Here is a 9701-nt window from a genome sequence, read left to right as displayed (position 1 = left end):
AATTCCTTATATAACAAAATAGGGAAGGTTAGGAATAATGTTTTGTCTAAAGTGTTTTGGCCCCACAGTCTAGCAAATATGGAACATGATGGATGAGTACTACAAATATTAGTTTTTTTTGCTAATTTCTTTCATGTAATATTATACTTTTTTAAAAATATATAAACATCATTAAGTTTTTTTGTGTAACTATGTAAGAATTTCAATGCCCTTTCATTTCAGTTTTGCTTGATTTCATTCGAAGTCTTTATACATGCATGTGAGTCGAAGAATAGAATGAATAAAAAATTAAATAAATTATAATAAACAATAATCAAACCAATACACATCGCTTGTTTTAAAAAATGTTATCTATTGATGAATTGAAAAAGTGTTATCCATTAATGAAAAATAGACAATGTTTATTTGAACAAGCGCTATCTACTAATGAATTGAAAAAGCGCTACCTATTGATGAAAAACTACTCTCATAGACAGCGCTTATTCAGTCAAGTGTTGTCTATGAGAGCTTTTATAGACAACGCTTATTCAGTCAAGTGTTGTGTATGAGAGCTTTGATAGACAGCGCTTATTCAGTCAAGTGTTGTCTATGAGAGCTTTGATAGACAACATTTTCTAAAGAAAGTGCTATCTATTAAAAAATATATAGATACCGCTTGTTTAGATAAGCGCTATCTATCAAGTGTCATTAGACAACGCTTTTTTACAAGCGCTGTCTATTAATAGATACCGCTCAAATAGATAGCGCCTAAAAAGCGCTATCTATTAAGAAAAAAAACGCTGTCTATTGCCAAATTTGGCGTAGTATTCTAGCATTAGTGGATGCTTTTGCTTGTACAGTCTAGAGAGTAAAGAGCTTCTTTTGTAAATATTAAGAAATAAAAAAAATATAAATGATCAAAGTGAAAAATATTGAATTAAAAAGAAATCATATTCTTTTGAAAAAATAAAAAAAAATCGTTATTTAATTTGATAAAATTCAAAAAATGTTACTAAATAGAATTTCCATGTTATTGTATGTTTCAAATAATCTTAGAATATATATAAAAAAAATAGTAGTAAAATAATGATTTAAAAAAATGAAAATAATATAATATAAGATAAAATAAAATCTCTTAATTTTAAAAGTCAAAAGTAAATTAAAATATTTAAAAATGTAATAATAAAATCTCTCACATGAAATTCAGTTTCTTCACTTGTTATACATATATTATTTCACTTGTTATACATATATTATTTCTAATGGTTTTGTTTTTTTTAAATCACCACTTAAAACTTTTGATTGATTGCACGTAAGATGCTCTTATTAGTGTTGGTTCTACAGTGAGTACTCATTAAAGTTCCACATCAGATAATATGATGAGTAAAGTAGCAGAAAAGTACTATAGAAATAAATAGTTTTTGTTTTAGTTATCACCACAACATAATATATCATTTGAACTTATGAGAGACTTGAATAGTTGTGTGGCATTAAAAGGGTTGCAATTTTGTCCAAAAAAATTGCATGAGAAGTATGACTTTTGTCCAAGAAAAAAAATACACGATAAATGTTTGTAGTTTTGTTCACAAAAAATAAATTGTATGAAAGTTTGATGTTTTTGCAAGAAATAAAAAAAAATGAATGTAGTAAAATTTTTGTGACTATTTTGCTTGAAAAAATTGTTTTCTTATTGCATGATTACCAACAATTGACAATGGTAGTTGAATTAACGGACCTGTAAACAAGGTAGGATAAACCTAGTATGGGGATGTTTAGGGTGTAGTAATATCTATATTAACCTTCCTTCTTATTATCATAATAATGTGGACTGAGATGATGTGTATCACAATATGTGTTATGATCTCGATCCTTTCCTACATACCCCTAAATATAATATTGAAGAGAACTATAAGTACGTGGGCAATGGTTAATAATGAATATAATTACCAGTAATATTCTCATTACTTTTTGTATAAAATAGTCAATGCTTTTACAATGTGGTAGCTTGAATTTATGTAAGAGGAGAAAATTTATATGGGAAAGAAATTTGTCTTTAAATTTATTTTGCATGACAATATAGAAACATCTGTCTAACTTTCTAGCATAAATTATTGTGGAAATTCCTCTTGCCATCATGATAACTTTACCCTAAATCAAACATTTTTTTTATCAACAATAACAAATATATTAATAAGGGTAATAGGGTTACCCCAACCCAATTACAAAAAAAAAAAAACAAAGAAGGAAGAATAAAAGAAAAAAACAACCAGAATAAATCTAAACCATACATCTTTCTCTCCCATAACTGTTGCCCACCAAATTACAAGAAAAAATTATAATAAGAAAGGAGACTAGAACATGAACTTGATCTACCACTCCTAATGCCAATATGGATCCTGCTAGGGATGTCAACGGGGCGGGTAGGCTACGAGTAGTAGCTTCCCCGTACCCTACCCGCTGAATAAATATTCGCCACGTACCCGTATCCATATCCGTCGGGTATCCGTTATGCGGTTACCCGCCTATTTTTTTCATATCCGCGGGTATCTACATATACCCGCGGGTATTTACAAAATTATTTAAAAAGTAAATATTTAATCATAAATTCAAATAAAATAAAGTACATCATTGTCATAAATTTTAAATAAAGTTCATACAAGTCCAAATAATCATAAAAATATAAATATTAAAAAACGTTCAACACAATGGAAATTCTTTAATTAGTGCTTTAATCAACAAGTCCACCTTCTCCGATTGATTCCTGAGAAAAAATTAGGTAAGTATATTTTTTACTATTATATATAATATATATATAAGGGTAGTTTTGTGAATTAAAGTTTAGCGGATACGGGTATCCACGGGTACAGATACTATGATACCCGTATCCGCCACGTTAACATGCGGGTATCAAAAATACCCGTACCCACGGGTAGCGGGTATCCATTTTTAATATTTGTTTCCTACCCATTGTAGGTTTTATTCGCGGATACCCGCGGGTACGAATATTTTTGACATCCCTAGATCCTGCATATAATCATAAGCACAACACCACACACTAGTATAGATTCCAATACCAAAAGAACAAGTCATGTCAATATAACAAGACTTAAGCAACACAAAACCATACACAGATAGAATTTCATTCTGAACCTATTGTAAACAAAGAACATTACCTTCACGTCCCCACCCCATCAGATAATAGAACAGTCTACTAATACAGGGATAAAAAATGAGTCCACCACCAACCTAAAAAGAAGAGCCTAATATCTGCTAAAAGCACAAAGATTGTAAACACATGGTTGGGCACAAACACCAATCAAAGTATGAAAATAATGCTTTAGGATTTTTGCACACTATTCAAATGCACCATATAATGGCCACCCATATACAGTGCCACAATTTGTTGCAATTTTTATTCATACCTTGGAGTCCAAACTGAATGAAATGTGAAGCTGCTATATTATGATGTACATATAACAGTCCCACCCATAGGTCACACATGCTTCCATACAAAATACATGCACAATGACCTCACGACTTTTTTACAATTGTTTAAAAAAACAAGTGAATCTAAGCTATTCTAAATCCATTCAAATTTGCATCTTTTATGTTTTTAATATGTATATCATTTACATATTCAGTTTCATTGACTTTTTTTTTTCAATAGTGCCTTCTAAATTAAATATTTTAATTTTAGGTTTTTTTATCTATGAATGAATATTAGCGTATTTATTTATTTTTTCTTTTAATGATATTTGATGATATGTAGAACGGTAAAGAAAAATGATTAATTATGAAATTATATATATATATATATATATATATATATATATATATATGTATACATTATTTATAAAACATTCTAACAATAAAATAAAATGTGTATTAAAATATAAAAGAAATAAGAAATAAGCAAATAATATTAATTTAGATATTCAAACTCAAAATGTATAAATAATCCATGCACATTGACCTAATAAACACTAGTGCAAAATAAGTTTTTTATACCTACATTATTACACTTGTTCAAATCCACTAGGTATAAAATAAGAGGCAGACAACAATTTTATAAATAACGTGAGATCTTTTATGCCAATTATATTTTCAACCCGTATAAAAATTAATATAGTAACATTTTTGTAATATTGAAAAAGAATTTTTATGCCGATTATAGCTAAAATTGGTATAGATTATATATATATATATATATATATATATATATATATATATATATATATATATATATTTAATTTTAAAAAAGATATTATACTTGTTAACCTTGAAACCGAGACAATATATTTCCCATCTCCCATTTCTTTCGTTCATTCCCTATCCTTAACACGGTTCTTCCACTACAAAAATAATAATTTTTATTAGCGGGTATTTTGTTGCGGTTATATTAAACCACTAAAAAAAATGTTAATTTTGTTATTTTATTCTAACTGCAACAGATTTTAATTATTTTAATATTTTTAACTTTTTATTAAGTTGCCCTTTGAATTTTTTTTTCGTTTTGAGCACCATCTCTTTTGCGTGATTTCTAGTTCTTGTATGCTAATAGGCAATGGCCAATCATTTCTTTATTCAATTTGTTGTACAAAATTTCCAAAAAGCTTGTGAAATTTCTTAAAGCGTTCAGAGAGAGGTGTGCAATTCTGGTAAATTTTTCAAAATTCAAAGTATGTGAGATTTCACATCTCCCTCAAAAGTGCAACATGACCTATTTGATGATGTCTTCGTAAAAAAGTGGTAATTTTCTATTCTACTGAACTCTTTGATTTAGTTTCATGGTTTTTAATTTTTAATTCTATTGATTTCTCTCATTTTGCAACTAATAATCTAATCACGATTAAGCATGGGTTATGGTGAGAAATTTTGCCACTAAAACCCTAATGACGACTAAGTATGGGTTTATGGTTAGAAATGCCATGTGTGTGGCTCATACTCTACACCTAGAGCTGAAATTTTGTCTGTGTTGTGATTGCATCCGGAGCTAGCATTGAGGAAACCTTGACTGTTACTGAAATATCGGCTAAAGGTTGTCTGAATCGAGGAACTACATTTTGCTCGGGGTATGCATACCTCAATTCTCACACTACTTTATATACTTGATCTTTGTTATTGAAGATTAAATATATGGGATTTTTGTGGGCTAGAAGTTTAGAGATGTATTTGAATGGTTGTGTGCAGTGTATTTATTTTTCAACCTTATCACATTATTTTGATTGATGACATTCAGAACTAATTTTAGACTTTAATTTTGAGTGATTGAATAATCAATGAACTCTCTCGGGCCAACACAACCAACCAGAAACCGTTCATCAGGTCTGACATGTGGAACTGGCACGTGTTTGATGCAGAGGAAAACTAGGACTTCATGGAAGGCTGGGAGGTTGGTTACATATATTTACTACGAACAAATTCTTTAAATAATTTTACATATATTTCTAATAATGGATTATAAGGTTATGGAAAATAGCAACACTAGGTCGTACTAAATAAAAATCTAAAAATCTACATCGCTAACATTTGGTTAAGACAAAAGATATAAAATTCTTAAATTGTAACTACTAGAAATATTCAAAATATATACATGACTTTTTAATGAACATCTAACTAGTTAAGTAAAATAAAATACAACTATAAATAGTAACTAAATTAGAAAGTCATTACATTTCCTATTCCATTATAATAAAATACAAAAATATATATATATATATATATATATATATATATATATATATATATATATATCGTGATCACAAAAGACTCTTATATACAAAATAAAAAAAAGGAGAATTTTGTTGTAACATGCAATAAATTAAAGAAAGAGAAGGATTGTCAGATTAAATTCTCGCATAAGTACGTCTTGAGTTCAACATTATAAATTTGGGTTCTATTTTTATTTTAGATGAATGTGATATGCTTAGCATGATTATTGAGAAAAAAAATCGAAACTAAATTTACCGCTCTAATTATATCTTTCATATGCAATTTAATTAATATTGCTAAACTGACCTAACCGAAAGACATGCCATAATTTAATTAAACAATTATTTTCTTTAAATTCTTACAGATTGGATTCTTACAGGTCGGTACTTTAGAGTGAAAAACCAACAAAATTATTTTTCTATCAAACTTTCTTTTCCCTTGCCACTACTTCCTCCAATTCTCTCCAAGAAAAAAAAAAGGAAAGAAATAAAGAGAAAATATATTTATGACAAAACTATTAATAAGGTAAAAGTATAGATAAGTTACCTTGAAGAAGAACACTGTCTTTGTTGTTCCTCTTCTCTCTCTAAATAGGTTACAAATTACTTTTTCCTCACGAAACCTATTTTTCAGTGGCGAAACTTGGAAAAAACAATTTAGAGATGCCAAATTAGATTTATTTCTTTATCAAACCAAGACCTAGCTAAATGTTTAGAAAAATACAAAATCGAGGAATGAAAAAAGAAGCAAGACATCAAATGATAAAAGCAATGGACAATATATAATGCAAACAAAGTTATAGTGAAACCCAACACTAAACCTATGTAGCAACAGTTCTTTGCCATACATATAAGTTCTTTTTCGTCCTAGTGTGGTCATACAACAAAACCAACATTTTATTTTTGCTTTCAAAATCTTGTGCTAATAACTACTTGTTTACAACTTGGATAACTTTCAACCATGGATTTTTGTACCACACCAAAATATTTTGACCTAAATCGATGAAAAATGATCGGACAGACTCGAAGATTTCGCCGCAGTAATCACTCTGGCAGCCTCTGATCTTCAAAAGGATGAGAGCATAGTGAGAAGTTTTAGAAAGAAATTAGAGAAAATTTAGAGAAACAGAGTTTTAAAGAGATATTGTTTTCTAAATAATGAAATCTTTAATGAAATTTCTATTTATATATAAATGGTTTATTTATTAAAATAACACTAAGATCTCATTATTTTAAACACAACCACTCCTAAAGTATGATTTTATAGATTCTCACAATTAATCCTTGTATACAAAAACATAAATGAGAATTTTGCTGCAACTTGCAATAAATTAAAGAAATGGAAGAATTTTCAGATGAAGTTCTAGTACAAGTGTTTTTTTACTAGCTCAATTCAGCATTATAAATTTTGTGTTTTAATTTATTTTAGATGTTTGTAGTTTTCATAAAACTGTGATATACTTGGCACTTGCAGAAAAAATCTGAACTAAGTTGACTGCTATAACCCTAACTATCATATGCAGCAATTCAAATATATATATATATATATATATATATATATATATATATATATATATATATATATTTATTTATTTATCTTTGTGATAGGTGAGACTACAGTAGTAAACCTAAGAGATAGCCAGTATTCGAAATAAAGCCTTAGGGCAATACAATACACGGGCCTTCGCCCTAAAGAAAAGCCTAAAGAGACATGAAGTCCAACACAGGTAGACTGTGCAGCGAAACCATCCCTTCTTTGTTGACCTCGAGTACCTCTCGCATCTGCTCCCATCAATAAATTGATGATCATCGGAACGGTAGAAGAACAACATACAAGGCAATCAAACAAGCAAAAGGGTAAGCTAGAGCCATAAAGATTTTATCATGCAATCAGATATACTTTAACAGTCCAATATACATACATCATCCAAGCATGTTATGACCTCCCAATCAATAAACTAAGAATCAACTTGACTCATCCGGATACATATAATCTGGTCGGATTCAGCGGATGCTCGCACTTGTGATGGATACATCTGCTCACCCTCGAGCTATGTGTTACAAGTGTTATAATGAATCAATTCCCTCACACACAAGGGTAACCCTTAATGAATTTCAGGCCTCTTGCTACTCTCACCACAAGAGTCAGTCCGCTCTAAGTGAGACTGATTGACTCCTTAGAGTGTCAGGATGCAATCCTTACCTTGAATCCTTACCAAATTATATAGATGGGGCACCACCATGGACACCCACTAACAGGGGCCATGGAATTACGTCCCGACCACTGAAGTACGACCCTAAAATCCCACTTAAAGATTTCAAGGAATTACGCACTGACCACAGACCAATCATGTTCAATCAATCAAGTAATGTTTACCATACAGAATATCTCATGTCAACCTTTACAACCCATTCTCATTCATAACCAAATGTTGAATCCATACCAACTCATCCTTCCTAAATAGTGAATATATATTTGTATTTCATATTAATACCATGTCTCCTTGATACCAACCATCTCATTTAAATCACATGCCAAGTTCATACCAAACCCATCATCCACAATCCATGAATCACATAACTCATGCATAATCATTTATCACATGCTTTTAATATAACAATTAGATTCAAGTCAGTAATAACCATTCAAGATTAGAGAAACAACTAAACTATAGCGATCTTGCGATAAAAACTTATCTCACTACACAGCTCTGATTCAAGATCGGACAGGTCAAAGTCAAAAGCTATGTGTTAAGGATCAGCTGTTAAAATATCAGCTCGATCCAACGGTTAACGAAGTAGTAACTTTCATTTTACGGAAAGGGTGCAGTGTTGTCAACAACACAAATTTAGTGATCTTGCGATAAAAACTGCTCTCACTACAGAAATCCGATTAAAGATCTGACCAGTCAAAGTCAAGAATTATGTGTTAAGGATCAACTTTTACAATTTCAGCTCAATCCAACGGTTAACATAGTAGAAATCTTCATTTTACGAAAAGTGTGCAGTGTAGAAAAAGAGTAGCGGCACATCAATCAAACATACTTGCACACCATACATTTTTATTCGACCAACAACCTCATTCAAGCATCACAACCATACAACAGACCAAAAATCGGCAAAATAACTTTAAAAAAACATAAACCCTAGCTTCCCTTACCTGGAAAGAGCTAGTCAAAATGACCCCGACCCTTAAGCGAATGAGCAAGACAACTCCAATAGCATATTTAAGAGTTGAAAATCTCAATACAAAGGAAGCACGAGATTATTACGAGGAACCCTAAAGGCAAGCACGAAGATTAAACTAAAAGAGAAGAGTATGCATCGGAAGGAACTTACGTGAGTGAAAGAAATGGGTTGAACTCGGTTGAACTTGGATGAACCCCAAACCCTAGCAGAGGAACGTTACTGTTCTAAGAGAAAGAAGACTATTTTTCTAAAAGTGAGAAAATGAAAGTGTTTCAGCTGGTTTAGGGGCTTTGGTTCCTTATAGGCCAACCCTAGGCCCAACTTATTTGGGGCAATCCTTTAAAATAAAGGTAGTAAAGTAAGTGGGCCTTACAACAACACAATTCTTCTTTTTTGGTGGTACTTTACGGTGAAAAACCAACAAAATAAAAGACTCAGTTTCATGTACATCATTCTCAACCACTTTAAATGATATTAAAAACAACAACAATAAGGAAAAATAAAACAAAAAGAAAGACGAAGTGGTAAAAGTAAAAAGAAAAAGCAACAATACACAAAAGATAATAATTTTTATCTGGATTTGAAATACTTACTCAATGTTCAAATCAATTTAATTTCAAGTGTAAACTCATTCCACACCGATAATATATTGTATTAAAGAACTAATACATACCAGTGTATTACGAATAGTAAAAACTAGATCTCACAATTGAGCTTTTTCCTCTATAATCACAATTAAAGAGAGAACATCAATAAACAAAAGTGAACCAAAAATAAAAAATATATTGATTAAGAATAAAAAATATAAGGAAATTATTATTG

Source organism: Vigna unguiculata, unplaced genomic scaffold (genome assembly GCF_004118075.2).
Source record: "Vigna unguiculata cultivar IT97K-499-35 unplaced genomic scaffold, ASM411807v1 contig_267, whole genome shotgun sequence".
NCBI classification, from domain to species: domain Eukaryota; kingdom Viridiplantae; phylum Streptophyta; class Magnoliopsida; order Fabales; family Fabaceae; genus Vigna; species Vigna unguiculata.
This window is presented reverse-complemented; position numbering follows the sequence as displayed.